Source organism: Schistocerca gregaria, chromosome 5 (assembly GCF_023897955.1).
Source record: "Schistocerca gregaria isolate iqSchGreg1 chromosome 5, iqSchGreg1.2, whole genome shotgun sequence".
Lineage (NCBI taxonomy): Eukaryota > Metazoa > Arthropoda > Insecta > Orthoptera > Acrididae > Schistocerca > Schistocerca gregaria.
In genome coordinates this window covers 458,247,108-458,263,361 of record NC_064924.1, presented here as the reverse complement: position 1 = coordinate 458,263,361, position 16,254 = coordinate 458,247,108, and the positions used below count along the sequence as shown (strand labels likewise).

General features: G+C 44.7%; 1 protein-coding gene across 3 annotated transcripts in view; it reads left to right on the top strand.

Annotated features, from left to right (window-relative positions):
- LOC126272507 (uncharacterized) overlaps nt 1–16,254 on the top strand; it is a 561,656-nt gene that overhangs the window by 54,470 nt on the left and 490,932 nt on the right. For 2 of the 3 annotated variants that reach the window (XM_049975401.1, XM_049975403.1), the window contains exon 2: nt 10,676–10,839. The exons of the other annotated variant lie outside the window; for it this stretch is intronic. The gene's annotated coding sequence lies outside the window, so the exon portion shown is untranslated. The remainder of the gene's footprint in view (nt 1–10,675; nt 10,840–16,254) is intronic. 3 annotated transcript variants of the gene reach the window in all.

The following is a 16,254-nucleotide window of genomic DNA, read 5'->3' as shown; positions in this document are numbered from 1 at the left end:
AAGTAGTGTGTAAGTCTAGGGACCAATGGACTCAGCAGGTTGGTCCCTTAGGAATTCACGAACATTTGAACTAAGCACACGTTTCAATTCCTGTGTACCATTGCCTTTTGCGGGCAAGTGCTGTACCGGCTGAACTACTTAAGTACGACTGACGAACTACCGTGAAAGCTTTACGCCTGCCAGTAACTCGTCTCCTATCTTCCCGAGTTCGAGTCTCGGTCCGGCAAACAGTTTTAATCTGCCACGAAGTTTCAGTCTAATGCAGTGCTCAAGCAAACGATCATGTAAAATTTCATGACGTGTGAGTGTTTTTTTTCAGTAGAATTGCGTTTTGTTGTAAATAAAGAACACTCGTTTGTAACACACCGGTGTGTAAAAGTTAAGGACGAAAGTGACTTCTGCATGATGTGTAACTACCAAGTGACATAGCTCTATGAAACTTCGACCATATACTATAGAAGAAACTGCGACACTATAGTAAGGAAGATAACTGCAAAGTACGCAATCTACAACTACATCTAAATCTACAAGGTTAATCTGCAAATCACATTTAAGTGCCTGGCAGAGGGTTCATCGAACCAACTTCACAATTCTGTTATTCCAAATCTCGTATAGCGTACGGAAAGAACGAACACCTATATCTTTCCGTACGATCTCTGATTTCCCTGATTTTATATTGGTAATCGTTTCTCCCTATGTAGGTCAACAAAATATTTTCGCATTCGGAGGAGGAAGCTGGCGAGAAGATTCTGCCGCAACGAAAAACGCATTTGTTTAATGATGCCCACCTCAAATCCTGTATCATTTCAGTTACACTCTCTCCCCTATTTCGCGATAATACAAAACGTGCCAGCCTTATTTGAACTTTTTCGATGTACTCCGTCCCGTATGGTAAGGATTCCACACCTCGCAGCAGTATTCCAAAAGAGGACGGACAAGTTTAGTGTAGGCAGTCTCCTCAGTAGATCTGTTACGTTTCCTAAGTGTCTACATCTACATCTACATACATACTCCGCAATCCACCATATGGTGCGTGGCGGAGGGTACCACGTACCACAACTAGCATCTTCTCTCCCTGTTCCACTCCCAAACAGAACGAGGGAAAAATGACTCCCTACATGCCTCTGTACGAGCCCTAATCTCTCTTATCTTTGTGGTCTTTCCGCGAAATGTAAGTTGGCGGCAGTAAAATTGTACCGCAGTCAGCCTCAAATGCTGGTTCTCTAAATTTCCTCAGCAGCGATTCACGAAAAGAACGCCTCCTTTCCTCCAGAGACTCCCACCCGAATTCCTGAAGCATTTCCGTAACACTCGCTTGATGATAAAATCTAGCTGCCCGCCACTGAATTGCTTCTATGTCCTTCCTCAATCCTACCTGATAGGGATCCCAAACGCTCGAGCAGTACTCAAGAACAGGCCGTATTAGTGTTTTATAAGGGGTCTCCTTTACAGATGAACTATATCTTCCCAAAATTCTACCAATGAACCGAAAACTATTATCCGCCTTCGCCCACAACTGCCATTACACGCTTGTCCCACTTCATATCGCTCTGCAATGTTACGCCCAAACATTTAATCGACATGGCTGTGTGAAGCGCTACGCTGCTAATGGAGTATTTAAACATCACGGGATTCTTTTTCGTAATCATGTGCATTAATTTACATTGATCTATATTTGGAGTTAGCTGTCGTTCTTTACATCAATCACAAATGCTGTCCAAATCATCTTGTATCCTCCTACAGTCACTCAACGACGAAACCTTTCCGTACACCACAGCATCATCAGCAAACAGCCGCAAATTGCTATCTGTTCTATCAAAAAGATCATTTATGTAGATAGAAAACAACAGCGGACCTACCACTCTTCCCTGGGGCACTCCAGATGATACACTCACCATCGAGGACAACGTACTGGGTTCTACACTCCTGGAAATGGAAAAAAGAACACATTGACACCGGTGTGTCAGACCCACCATACTTGCTCCGGACACTGCGAGAGGGCTCTACAAGCAATGATCACACGCACGGCACATCGGACACACCAGGAACCGCGGTGTTGGCCGTCTAATGGCGCTAGCTGCTCAGCATTTGTGCACCGCCGCCGTCAGTGTCAGCCAGTTTGCCGTGGCATACGGAGCTCCATCGCAGTCTTTAACACTGGTAGCATGCAGCGACAGCGTGGACGTGAACCGTATGTGCAGTTGACGGACTTTTAGCGAGGGCGTATAGTGGGCAAGCGGGAGGCCGGGTGGACGTACCGCCGAATTGCTCAACACGTGGGGCGTGAGGTCTCCACAGTACATCGATGTTGTCGCCAGTGGTCGGCGGAAGGTGCACGTGCCCGTCGACCTGGGACTGGACCGCAGCGCCGCACGGATGCACGCCAAGACCGTAGGATCCTACGCAGTGCCGTAGGGGACCGCACCGCCACTTCCCAGCAAATTAGGGACACTGTTGCTCCTGGGGTATCGGCGAGGACCATTCGCAACCGTCTCCATGAAGCTGGGCTACGATCCCGCACACCGTTAGGCCGTCTTCCGCTCACGCGCCAACATCGTGCAGCCCGCCTCCAGTGGTGTCGCGACAGGCGTGAATGGAGGGACGAATGGAGACGTGTCGTCTTCAGCGATGAGAGTCGCTTCTGCCTTGGTGCCAATGATGGTCGTATGCGTGTTTGGCGCCGTGCAGGTGAGCGCCACAATCAGGACTGCATACGACCGAGGCACACAGGGCCAACACCCGGCATCATGGTGTGGGGAGCGATCTCCTACACTGGCCGTACACCTCTGGTGATCGTCGAGGGGATACTGAATAGTGCACGGTACATCCAAACCGTCATCGAACCCATCGTTCTACCATTCCTAGACCGGCAAGGGAACTTGCTGTTCCAACAGGACAATGCACATCCGCATGTAATCCGTGCCACCCAACGTGCTCTAGAAGGTGTAAGTCAACTACCCTGGTCAGCAAGATCTCCGGATCTGTCCCCCATTGAGCATGTTTGGGACTGGATGAAGCGTCGTCTCACGCGGTCTGCACGTCCAGCACGAACGCTGGTCCAACTGAGGCGCCAGGTGGAAATGGCATGGCAAGCCGTTCCACAGGACTACATCCAGCATCTCTACGATCGTCTCCATGGGAGAATAGCAGCCTGCATTGCTGCGAAAGGTGGATATACACTGTACTAGTGCCGACATTGTGCATGCGCTGTTGCCTGTGTCTATGTGCCTGTGGTTCTGTCAGTGTGATCATGTGATGTATCTGACCCCAGGAATGTGTCAATAAATTTTCCCCTTCCTGGACAATGAATTCACGGTGTTCTTATTTCAATTTCCAGGAGTGTGTTACTTAAGAAGTCAATACTTGCCAATAAAACGCAGTGTTTGGAAAGCCTTCCCCACAACATTTTCTGTGTGTTCATTCCAATTTAAGTTGTTCGTAATTGCAATTCCTAGGTATTTAGTTGAATTTACGGCCTTAAGATTTGACTGATTTGTCCTGTAACCGAAGTTTAACGGATTCCTTTCAGCACTCATGTGGATGACTTTACACTTTTCGTTATTTAGGACCACTTGCCAATTTTCGCACCATACAGATATCCTTTCTAAATCGTTTTGCAATTTGTTTTGATCTTCTCATGATTCTATTAGTCGATAAATGACAGCGTCATCTGAAAATAACCTAAGAGTCTAATGAGACGAACAGAAAAGGCACTTTTATTCTAACAAGGAGACGTCATGACCGTGGGTCCGAGATTTGTCCGAAATTTTGTGTGGTGAAAGAGGACCCCTAACACCTCACGTGGTTAAAATATTAGGACGCACTACTCGGAAAATCCCGAGAAAAATCGATCCAAAGTTTCTTAGGTGCCTGATGAGTGTAAAATGTTAGTCTACTGCTGAGTCGCCGTCTGGCCTACCTGGTTAGCGGTCGGACACTTACGCCAGAGGTCTCGGGTTCGATTCCTCCTCTGGCACTTTTTTTATCCTTCTGTTACCCCCAAATTTGCAGCGCATTGTTACAGGAGAATCGTGAAATAAATCTCGGGAAGACTGTATAAAAATTCATTCTGTAATTCACCATCAGTTATCCTCACCAATATTACGAGACATGATTCAATATGCCTGGTTTGCCTCAAAATTATCAGAAACTCTAAACATTTTCGTAAATGTTAATGGGGCATATTTTTGTACAAATTTATTGCAAACGCCCTGTAATTGTAAAAAACATCCGCTTTTATATGTTGCGTAAGATGTCGCAAAAATTATTGCTTTGTTTGTTTTTACGATAATACCACTGCGGTTCTTGTTCATAATTAGTATGTGTATAAAAATTGAATGTTTCCCAATCGAATTTGTTATTTTGATTAAAAACCCAGTGATTCTCCTTATATACTTTACAATGAAAAATGGAAAACCCACCGCCATGAATTGTGTTGTTGGACAAAAAGAAAATAATTTTTATTCAATAGTGTAACTAATTTGTTAAAGATAATGTAGGTTTGGGAAACTTTCTGAATAATTGATGAAATAAAAAAATAAAATGAAACAGAAGAAAAAAGTGCCAGAGGAGGAATAGAACCCGAGACCTCTCTGGCGTAAGAGTCCGAGCCCTAAACACCTTTTATTTTTTTATTTTTTTTATTTGCATTTTGTTCGTTATTGATCGTTGTGTTTGGTCGTTGCGGACGTCGCAAGACATTCTGTTCAAGTTCGGAGGTCGATCCTTCCACTCTGTTTTTTATTACAGAGGCCAACCAGCTCTCTGACCGAACACACTGAGCTACCGTGACGGCTACCTAAGAAACTTTGGATCGATTTTTCCCGGGATTTTCGAAGTAGTGCGTCCTAATATTTTAGCCACGTGAGGTGTTAGGGGTCCTCTTTCACCACACAAAATTTCGGACAACTCCCCGATCCCACGCTCGTGCCGTCTCCTTGTAAGACAGCAATAAAAATGAAGTCACCTCGATTCATGACGGCCCCTGAACATTACAATAGGCATGGCAGGACTCTTAATAGGGTGTCTGATCACCACTGACAGCAGTGCATGCTCTGCAACAGGCACTCATCTTGCGTGTCGGCTGGTAAGGATTTCTTGTGGTAGGACGTTCCATACCTCCAACAGCGTGGCTGACAGCTTCTGGATGGTCGTTGGTGCAGTACATCTCTCAAACGCATCCCACACGCGCTCGATCAGATTTAAATCGCCTATTATCCTCTCGTTACAAGAGCTAGTCCACCCGTGCTGTTCGCTGCAGTCGCGCTGAGCCGTGTGTGGCTCGCGTTCATGCCGTTCATTACTTGTCATCTTGTTTTTACGGTACTGCCGCCTCCTTTTTTTATTTTATTTGAATTACTGGCGTCACTAAGTTGCTGCCTTACCTGCTCGTGAGTGGCAGCAGCAGCACTGATCGATAAGTGCACTGTCGTACCATCTCTGGAGCGACCGATGGTATTTCCGGGTCGTCGTGTGTCTGGGATTCAGTTGAGATCTCAGTCAGGATGCAGCAGCAGTGAAGTCCAGGATGGAGCGCCAGTGAGGCGCGGACAACCAGTGCTCGCCGACGGAAGGAGGTTGGAGCGGACGACTGTTCGTTGGTCGTTCGGTTGGTCGTCTCATCGGCCGACGTGTATTTGGTCCTTTGTCTGTTTCCGGGCTTAGGCGGTCGGTCGGTTGGGGCAGAGCAGGAGGTTGGAGCAGGACGACCGTTCGTTGGTCGTTCGGTTGGTCGTCTCATTGGCCGACGTGTATTTGGTCCTTTGTCTGTTTCCGGGCCTAGGCGGTCGGTCGGTTGGGGCAGAGCAGGAGGTTGGAGCAGGACGACCGTTCGTTGGTCGTTCGGTTGGTCGTCTCATTGGCCGACGTGTATTTGGTCCTTTGTCTGTTTCCGGGCCTAGGCGGTCGGTCGGTTGGGGCAGAGCAGGAGGTTGGAGCAGGACGACCGTTCGTTGGTCGTTCGGTTGGTCGTCTCATTGGCCGACGTGTATTTGGTCCTTTGTCTGTTTCCGGGCCTAGGCTGTCGGTCGGTTGGGGCAGAGCAGGAGGTTGGAGCAGGACGACCGTTCGTTGGTCGTTCGGTTGGTCGTCTCATTGGCCGACGTGTATTTGGTCCTTTGTCTGTTTCCGGGCCTAGGCGGTGGGTCAGTTGGGACAGAGAAGTATCCGTGGCGTGTAGTCAGGCCGGAGCCGCTGCCGGCGTGCATGCGTGGTTGGATTTGTGAGGTGCTTCTTTTGAGTGTTACAAAGTTCGTCGCCCACCGATCCTGGACACTAAAGTTGAGTACTCAACCTAATATCAAGCTTCAACTGCTATCACATCTCGTCGTTTGATCCCGGTTCTCGCTTTCTGGGAGATCCCTGCGAGCAACAACGTGTGTGCATTGAAGTTGGCTAGAATTGCAGCCATCTTCCTGTGTGGTGTTTAACCTAATTTAATTTGTGCCTTCATTAATGAAGTGTACCAGTGTTATCTTCTACCTTGTGGCTGTTGACGTTCCGGTTACCTGCCTGGTCGTTGACATAGTTTTCGGCAGTGTTCCTCGTTGTGTTGATGCTGTCCACCACAGCGTGTAGTTCGACAGCTGAGGTGCTGTTGGTAGTCTTGGGCGTTTATTCTGACTTGGCTGGATTGAGTACCTGTATACGGGACGTTGTGCTAGTGACATCTTGGTGTCGTTTCGCTGGTAGGGCGGAGCGGAACTGATCTTGTTGATTGATTTGTCGGCTGGCTTTCGGTTGGGTTGCCTTCTGATTAAGAGGTTGTCAGTCTGGCTGCCTGTGTCACCTAAGCGTGCGTTAGTATTACTTTCCCAGGCTGACCCTTGGAACCTTCTGAGCGCCGCTCCTTGTGTTTTACATAGTGATTTCCTTTTTAGTCTTAAGTACTCTGTGTGGCCAAGTTTTAATTCTCTTAATTTAAAAATCCAAAATCCTTGTCTGACCCATAAGTCATAAGATTGTTCTTCTTTAGTATGAGGCCTTCATCCGAGTTTTATACGAAATATTTTAAGATAAGGCCTTCAGCTTTTTCATATTGAAAGCTCTTCTTCCTAGGCCTTGTTAAATTGTTTTGCTGATATGCGGCCTTCAGCCGAGTTTTCAGCCTATATAGATTAACTATTAAAAAGCTTTGTCTCGGGCTGAATCTCTAAACTGTTCTTGATTAATGTGTGGCTCTCAAACCGACTTCTATGGAAAAAATTTAAGCGAAGCTTTCAGCCCATTTATATTAAAGATAAAGAATTTTTTCTAAAGAAGTGAAGCCTCCAGGAGAACTCCTGTACCTCAATTCCTTGCTTAGGCCCTGTGCCTTGGATTTTCGATGTGACCTTCAGCCGATCCAAATTAAATCAGAGGTGGTCTTTCGCTAAAACCTTGAGAGTTTTTATTCTTGCTTGTGTAATAAATAAAGTTTATATGTTTAGTGCACTGACAGTAACTTATTTTGGCCGCTCTGTCCCGCTGTGCCAGGGATATCACGCGCATTGCCATCCACGTAAATGAAGTGGGAGTCGAAAGCGCCCTTGGAAACCGCACGTGAGGAGGAGTACAGCGTGACGGTAACGTTGACTGCTGAATGTACCGTGTTCAAAGGTTTAGACCTCAACATTCCCGTGCAGTTCTCCACCTCCCCACACCATAACACCTGGACCATCAAAACAATATTGTTAGACGCTATTCCTGTGTGCATTACATGTGAAACTTCCCCTTTGAAAATTAAGGAAGTGCTGGAAAAACTCTTACGTTATTTGATACCGAAACAGCTGAGTAAAACTCAACGTACTCAGATAGTTTTCTCTTTACTTATTCTGATCACCAAAATGACACACAATATTCTAGCGCAACGCAATCTGGCTTTCAATAATCCCTACAGAAGAATAGCCCTGATTAACAATAACTTATACCTTTCATGAATCACTTACCTCACAAGAATCTTTGTTACTCGAACTACTGCAATACAGCGAGCGCCAATACTGCCAGCTAAATAAAAGATTCTAACCAGTGAAGGCATTAACTACTGATAGGCATAGTTAGCAAACGAAAGATTTTTATAGAGAACAAACAATGTATTTACCTTAATAGAGTTCAAAAGTGATATGCCAACTGCCCAACGCTACGGGCTGCTCACATCCAACTGCCCAGCACTACACAAGCGAATAATCCAACAATGAGTCCAACCAGCCACAGACTGCACACAGCGCAGTCAACGATTTTCGTGCAGAGCGCTACGTGGCGTTACCAACATAAAAACCTAAACAGCCTACTTACATATGTTCGCACCACTCGCCATATGAGGGGACGTCCAGTATTGTCGAACATGATCGCTTTTGTGATTTGCATGTTATCGGATTATGCTGCATGGGCATACAGTGCTCCAAAACTTTGAACACGGTTCATTCAGCGGTCAATGTTATGGTGACATTGTGCTCCCTCCTCCATATGCGTCATTTCAGGGGTGTATTTGACCGTAACTCCATTTTTATGAAGATTTTGCTTCCGTGGGGATCCACAGCATCTAAGTGTTTAATAAAAGAATACATTGTCCGTTGCAGACTGTATTGTGCTTTATTAAAATCGTGCTATTAAATAATTTCACCCGTGAGCCATTATCAAGCACACTTAATGTGTCACGTAGTACATACCGCGCTCATCATATTCTTTTATGACACACACATAAAACCAGAAGTCGCAGCCTGACGACTGCAGCACACTGAACGTTTGTGAAACGTAAATGAAAACTTTGATTCTAAACGTAACCGTAAAAACTACCACAAGGTTTTATGTGCATGCATGCATGTGTGAATGTACAAGACACTCCCCTGTACAATCGCATGGTTCCTTTGAAAGCCACGCATGATAGCCGCCTGGTCTGAGCCGCCTTGCCACCGACCGAGGTTCGAGTCCTCCCTCGGGCATGGTTGCGTCTGTTGCCCTTAGCGTAAGTTAGTTTAAGTTATATTAAGTGGTGTGTAAGCCTATGGACCGATGACCTCAGCAGTTTTGTACAATAGGAAATTACCACAAATTTTTAAAAAATTCCCTTTTGAAAATGAACACTATTTAGTCCCAAACGTAAGTTAATGTTTACTACAAGTTTTATCTTCATTCGCGTAGAAGATATACACTACTGGCCATTAAAATTGCTACACCAAAAGAAATGCAGATGATAGACATGTATTCATTGGACAAATATATTATACATATGATTACATTTTCACCCATTTGTGGTGCTTAGATCCTGAGAAATCAATACCCAGAACAACCAACTCTGGCCGAAATAACAGCCTTGATACGCCTGGGCATTGAGTCAAACAGAGCTTGGATGGCGTGTACAAGTACACCTGCCCATACAGCTTCAACACGATACCACAGTTCATCAAGAGTAGTGACTGGCGTATTGTGACGAGCCAGTTGCTCGGCCACCATTGACCAGACGTTTTCAGATGGTGAGAGATCTGGAGAATGTGCTGGCCAGGGCAGCAGTCGAACATTTTCTGTATCCAGAAAGGCCCTGCGGTCGTGCATTATCCTGCTGAAATGTAGGGTTTCACAGGGATCGAATGAGGGGTAGAGCCACGCATCATAACGCATCTGAAAAGTAACGTCCACTGTTCAAAGTGCCGTCAATGCGAACAAGAGGTGACCGAGACGTGTAACCAATGGCACCCCATACCATCTCGCCGGCTGATACCCCACTATGGCGATGACGCATACACTCTTCCAATGTGCGTTCACCGCGATGTCGCCAAACACGGATGCGACCATCATGATGCTGTAAAGAGAAACTGAATTCATCCGAAAAAATGATTTGCCGTTCGTGCACCCAGGTTCGTCGTTGAGTACAGCATCGCAGGTGCTCCTGTCTGTGATGCAGAGTCAAAGGTAACCGCAGACATGATCTCCGAGCTGATAGTCCATGCTGTTTCAAACGTCACCGAACTGTTCGTGCAGACAGTTGTTGCCTTTCAAACGTCCCCATCTGTTGACTCAGGGATCGAGACGTGGCTGCACGATCCGTTACAGCCATGCGGATGCCTGTCACCTCGACTGCTAGTGATACGAGGCCGTTGGGATCCAGCACGGCGTTCCGTATTACCCTCCAGAACTCACCGATTCCATATTCTGCTAACAGTCATTGGATCTCGACCAACGCGAACAGCAGTATCGCGATACGATAAACCGCAATCGCGATAGGCTACAATCCGACCTTTATCAAAGTCGGAAACGTGATGGTACGAATTTTTTCGCCTTACAGAAGGCATCACAACAGCGTTTCACCAGGCAACGCCGGTCAACTGCTATGAGAAATCGTTTGGAAACTTTCCTCGTGTCACGTTATAAGTGTCGCCACCGGCGCCAACCTTGTGTGAATGCTCTGAAAAGCTAATCATTTGTATATCACAGCGCCTCTTCCTGTCAGTTAAATTTCGCGTCTGTAGCACGACATCTTTGTGATGTAGCAATTTTAATAGCCAGTAGTGTAGTCTTATGAAATCGGATGAATCTTTTTTTAAACAGTACCACGGCTCCACACGACTGCTCCTGTGAGTAATTATCATCCTAGTGACAGTGTACTGACGAGAGTGGTTGACACCCATGCAGACTGCGCCTGAGCCGAACAGCGTCCGCCAGACCACGTGGCCTAATTGTGCAACACTACCTACGGTTGCAGATTCGCGAGAGACTTCCCCGTGTCCGAGGTCCATCACGTGACCCCGTCCACGTCAGCCAGCAGGTAGAGGCACTGCCACTCCACAGCTCCTCATTCGGGTCACAGACTGGAAGCAACGCCACTCGACTTCGTCCCCGTCTACTTCGAGGCCACCACACTTATATGTAAGTCACAGCACTCCAGCCGGGGGCTGTTTTCTCAGCATTTCCAACTTTGCTATGGCTTGCTCTAAACTTCACTGCAGCATCTCTGTACATCCTGCTATCTCTTACCTTGTTAGAAATTATGCAATTCTCTGTCTCTGTCTTTTTCTTTCTTTTAAAAAGGTAATATCTCGCTATGTTGGGGAATATGCCAATGGGGTAGTAGAAATAGTGCATTTACTTAGAGAAAATATACGAGGGTAATCCCAATCCATGGAGGAGAAATCAAAACTTTGAGGTTCGCCGATGACATTGTAATTCTGTCAGAGACAGCAACGGACTTGGAAGAGACGTTGAACAGTATGGACAGTGTCTTGAAAGGAGGATAAAAGATGAACATCAACAAAAGCAAAACGAGGCTAATGTAATGTAGTCTAATTAAGTCGGGTGATGCTCAGGTAATTACATTATGAAATGAGACACATAAAGTGGTAAAGGAGTTTTGCTATTTAGGGAGCAAAATAACTGATGATGGTCGAAGTAGAGAGGATATAAAATGTAGACTGGCAATGGCAAGGAAGGCATTTCTGAAGAAGAGAAATTTGTTAGCATCGAGTGTAGACTTAAGTGTCAGGAAGTCGTTTCTGAAAGTATTTGTATGGAGTGTAGCCATGTATGGAAGTGAAACATGGACGATAAATAGTTTGGACAAGAAGAGAATAGAAGCTTTTGAGATGTGGTGCTACAGAAGAATGATGAAGATTAGATGGGTAGATCACATAACTAATGACGAGGTATTGAGTAGGACTGGGGAGAAGTTTCTGGCACAACTTGACTAGAAGAAGGGATCGCTTGTTAGGTCATGTTCTGAGGCATCAAAGGATCACCAATTTAGTACTGGAGGGCAGCGTGGAGGGTAAAAATCGTAGAAGGAGACCAAGAGATGGATACACTAAGCAGATTCAGAAGGATGTAGGTTGCAGTAGTTACTGGGAGACGAAGAAGCTTGCACAGGATAGAGTAGCAGAGAGAGCTGCATCAAACCAGACTCAGGACTGAAGACCACAACAACAACAGCAACAACAACAATCCCAAAAGTAAGGACTTCTATTTTTTTATAAGTACATAGACCTGTTCATTTCTGCAATGGTTTACACCAGTTTACAGCTTCAACATTTAGCTGTTTTTCGACATAATCACCATTTCTGTCGATCCATTTTGTAGACGCTGTGGCAGTTTTTGTGTGCTCATGTCATACCAGCTCGCCGCCATGCTGTTCAGAAAGTTATGAACCTCGTCTTTCACCTTGTCGTCGGAGCTGAATCGCTGGGACCACAATGAACGCTGACAGGTACTGTGAGACTCAGAAAACTCAAATGGGCAATTCAGAACCGGGGAAGAGGAATGTTGAGCAAGGGCGTACGCATTCTCTATGACAACGCTCGCCCACACATCGCCCGGCAAACCGTTGCTCTCCTGGAACAGTTTCAGTGGAACATAATCACCCACCCACCCAAAGTCCTGACTTGGCGCCCAGTTTCCTAGGTTAAAAGAACATTTGGGCAGAAAGCGATTCAGCTCCGACGACGAGGTGAAAGAAGAGGTTCATAACTTTCTGAACAGCATGGCGGCGAGCTGGTATGACATGGACATACGAAAACTGCCACAGCGTCTGCAAAAATGCATCGACAGAAATGGTGATTATGTCGAAAAATAGCTATTTCCTTAAGTTGTACTCTGATGCAAACCATTGTAGAAATAAACAGGTCTATGTACTTATAAAAAATAGACCTTTCTTTTGGGATTACCCTCGTATCTATATGTTGGCCATTTAAATGTTATCCTTGTACGTTAATCTTAATTTACATTTAGTAACTCTGTATATTCATAAATTAATCTGTGAGTCAAAAGGAGTTGTTACTCGAAGGTATTTTTAATTCACACCGCTTTCACTGTGTATCTATGCCTTGCAGTTCTCGAGGAAAGTGTCCGGATCCTCTTATTTGTTTCATCCGTATTTGATGAAGCAACAAAGGCGTTCCGCTGCTGTATACGTTTAAGTAATTAAACAGCAGCTCGACGTCCACGGTGCATTTAATGCCTCAGAAACAGATTTTCAAGCAGGACAAAAGTTCTTCAGTCACTCGTTAAACGAAAAACGTGTCACAGAGATGATGACGACCACGCACTAAGCAGTCTGTGCAAAGCAGAGGTGTGATACAATTACTGTAAGAATTTTATGGGTAGTACTCTGTTCCCCTCTGTTCAGTAGTAAGATTAAGTTAGGGACATTTGGCACAACTTTTGCACCCAGTTTTAGACTTTGGCATCTACTGTTATTTTCAGATTGTGGGCGCCTCTCCAAAGCAAATTTCCAACTTCAAATAGAGTAATGTATTGTGTACTGTTAACATATCTAGTATTTTAAACGTTTGCTTACATGAGATCTGGGGATATAAAATAAATATTATCCTTCCACCATGTCTCTCCAAAGTGTTTACGTTGTGCCTAAGTGTGGAATTCACCTACAGGATTATTCTATACGATATTACAGAAGAAAAATAAATATTTTTTTATGAAACTTTCAATTATCATACCTTCTATTGCTGGTTGATATGATGCTTACATCAACAGTAAAGAAAAGTACCTGTGCTTTATCGATAAAAGATGAGAGGTCACTTGCAGAAAACAAGAACAATAGTGGACACAATACTCAGCCTTGTGGGCCACCAGTAGTGCTAATTTCCCAATTAAAATGTAATTCGGTATGGAAACTGCCTGCGCGGCCTACTATGTCATTTTTCTTTGAAGTAGCTTCGTCACCATCAGTTACTGTGTCTTCTAACCCATAAATTTTCGTTTCTCCAATTGGATGTTGTGATTTTCTTGGTCAAGCGAGTTTTATGAATCATAAAAATCCCAATAGGTGAAATTGTCATATTCTATGAGATGTTGGACTGCTCAGTGAAGAGGTCGTTCTGGAATCAAAAATTTTAACTGACTCACAAGTTCATACATCTACAAGGCCGGAGTGGCCGAGCAGTTCTAGGCTCTTCAGTCTGGAACCGCGCGACCGCTACGATCGCAGGTTCGAATCCTGCCTCGGGAATTTATGTGTGTGATGTCCTTAGGTTAGTTAGGTTTAAGTAGTTCTAAGTTCTTGGGGACTGATGACCTCAGATGTTAAGTCCCATAGTGCTCAGAGCCATTTGAACCATTTGATTTACAAGTGCTCATCTATTCTTCAGTACATTATCTTTTCTCAGAATTTTCAGCTGGACGTTAACCGTGAACTCTCAAATAATAATTAATATGTCTCAATAAGTTCCTTTAAAAGGAGTCAAACCATATCATACTTTAGACGGTCTGGAATGATGTATCGTGTGCTTGTACAACCTCTTAAGTTACTTGTAGATTTCATGTGGATGTTTTTATGTAATGCAAGGTCCATTTTTAAATATCTCACTGGGTGTTCGTTTACTCTTGGACAGGTACCACGTAGTTCTAAAAACTGGGAGAGAACGAAGTTTCGAAGGAAATGATAAGAACTGGAGGAAAAAGCATAAAAATGACTTTCAAAATTAATTATAGATTATGGGAAATTAGTTACAGAATTTGGGAAAGAAGTTTCTAGCCACGAAACCATTAAATAAAATTGTCTTGGTCTTCGTGGCGTGTCATATAAGAGGACAGGCAAAACATAAAATATTAGATATACACCTTTCAGCCTCACCTCCATAACGTACAACTTACACTAAAATTATCACTTCCCAGATAGAAAAAAATAATTTAGAAAAAAAAGTCTTGGTTGCAGGAGAAGCAATGCATTTACTGAGGCGTTTCGCCTTGATGGGACATCTTCAGAAAAATTTAATATGCACCAAATTTTGCCCCTCTTTAAAAAAATTCTGATGTTGCTCCAGAAGGCCGATACGCTTTAGTGAAAGTATTATGTCCCTCGCAACCACGGCTGTTTTCTTTTCAAAGTAGTACCCACGGTTGCTGTTCCTGATAGTCCATGGAGTGTGAAGGCTTGTAGAAAAGATTTTAGTCAGGCAAAGGAACAAGCTGGATATGACACAATAGACCATTTGCAAGTCATGAATGAAATTATAGGAGAGAGCAATCAGTATAGATTGCCACCCTGTTTAGCATTCATAGATTTGAGAAAGCGTTTAAGTTGATTACAACGAACTGCCTTTGAGTAGCGAGGTATTGATTCATCATACACCGAAGAGACAAAACACTATCATCCCTGCACATTTTGGTGTTGAAATCCGTCTGGTAGCGATGCGGACACACGAAGTGGCCAGAAAAGTACGTAGGTCACACTCAGTCATGAGGAATCCATTGTTAAAATTCCAATATCAAAAATGTAACAAAAATGATGCCACCATCGTAATCTATAGAGATTACACTGATGTTGCCATATTATGACGTCATTATCATTTATCACGTGACCAGAGACAGTACTTCCAAAATGGCTGTCATCATGTTTCGTTTCGGCAGCGTGCTCTCATTGAATTCCTTATTAAAAAGGGAAATGTGTAGCTGGAATTCACCGCTGACTTCAGCGTGCCTATGGAGAAGTCTGGAAGAGTAACAACAGTGCTAAGAGGTGAGTGAAACATTCAAAAGGTGGAAACACGAGTATCAAATATGAGGTTCGTAGCGGTCTCCCGCGGACTGCCTCCACGGAGCGCAACAAAGAAAGACTTCACGAGCCGTACCAGAGAAGACAGGCGCGTCACAGCAGATGAAATCGCTGCAAAAGTTGCTGTAGGACATAGTGCAGTGAAAGAAATGATTCAAAGCTTAGGTTGTCGAAACGTTTATGCCCGTTAAGTCACACTTTTATGGTCCAAAGGCCACAAACTCCAGAGAAGAATCATCGCCCAAAACTACTTCAGAGACGTCAAAATGGTCATGATTTTTTGACTAGCATTACGTCAGGCGTTGAGTGCTGATTCCTTTATTACGAGCTTGAAGTAGGACGCCAGAGAATGCAATGGCATCTCTTGAATTTGTCATATAAGAAGAGTGCGAAGACAGTGCCATTTACTAGGAAAGTTAGAGGTACTATCTTCTGGGGTGCAAACGATTGTATTCTGATAGATTTTCTTGAACGTGGTCAAACCGTAAGTGATGCCCGCCATATCGAAACACTTTTGAAGCTCCGTTGTGAACTGCGGGGCAAACGTCCGGAAATGACCATCTTGCAACACGATTAACACAGTTCGTGTCGCTGTGGATAACATCAGGACATTTGGGTGCGAAACTCTTTCACATCCTCCCTACAGTGCCGACTTGGCTGCCTCCGACTACTATTTTTTCGGTTCTGTTAAGGAACAGATGTGAGGCCAAAGGTACAAGTTGGTGGACGATGTTCAGCAAGTAGTTCGCCGATGTCTTTCGGGAAACTGAAACGTGGTTTCA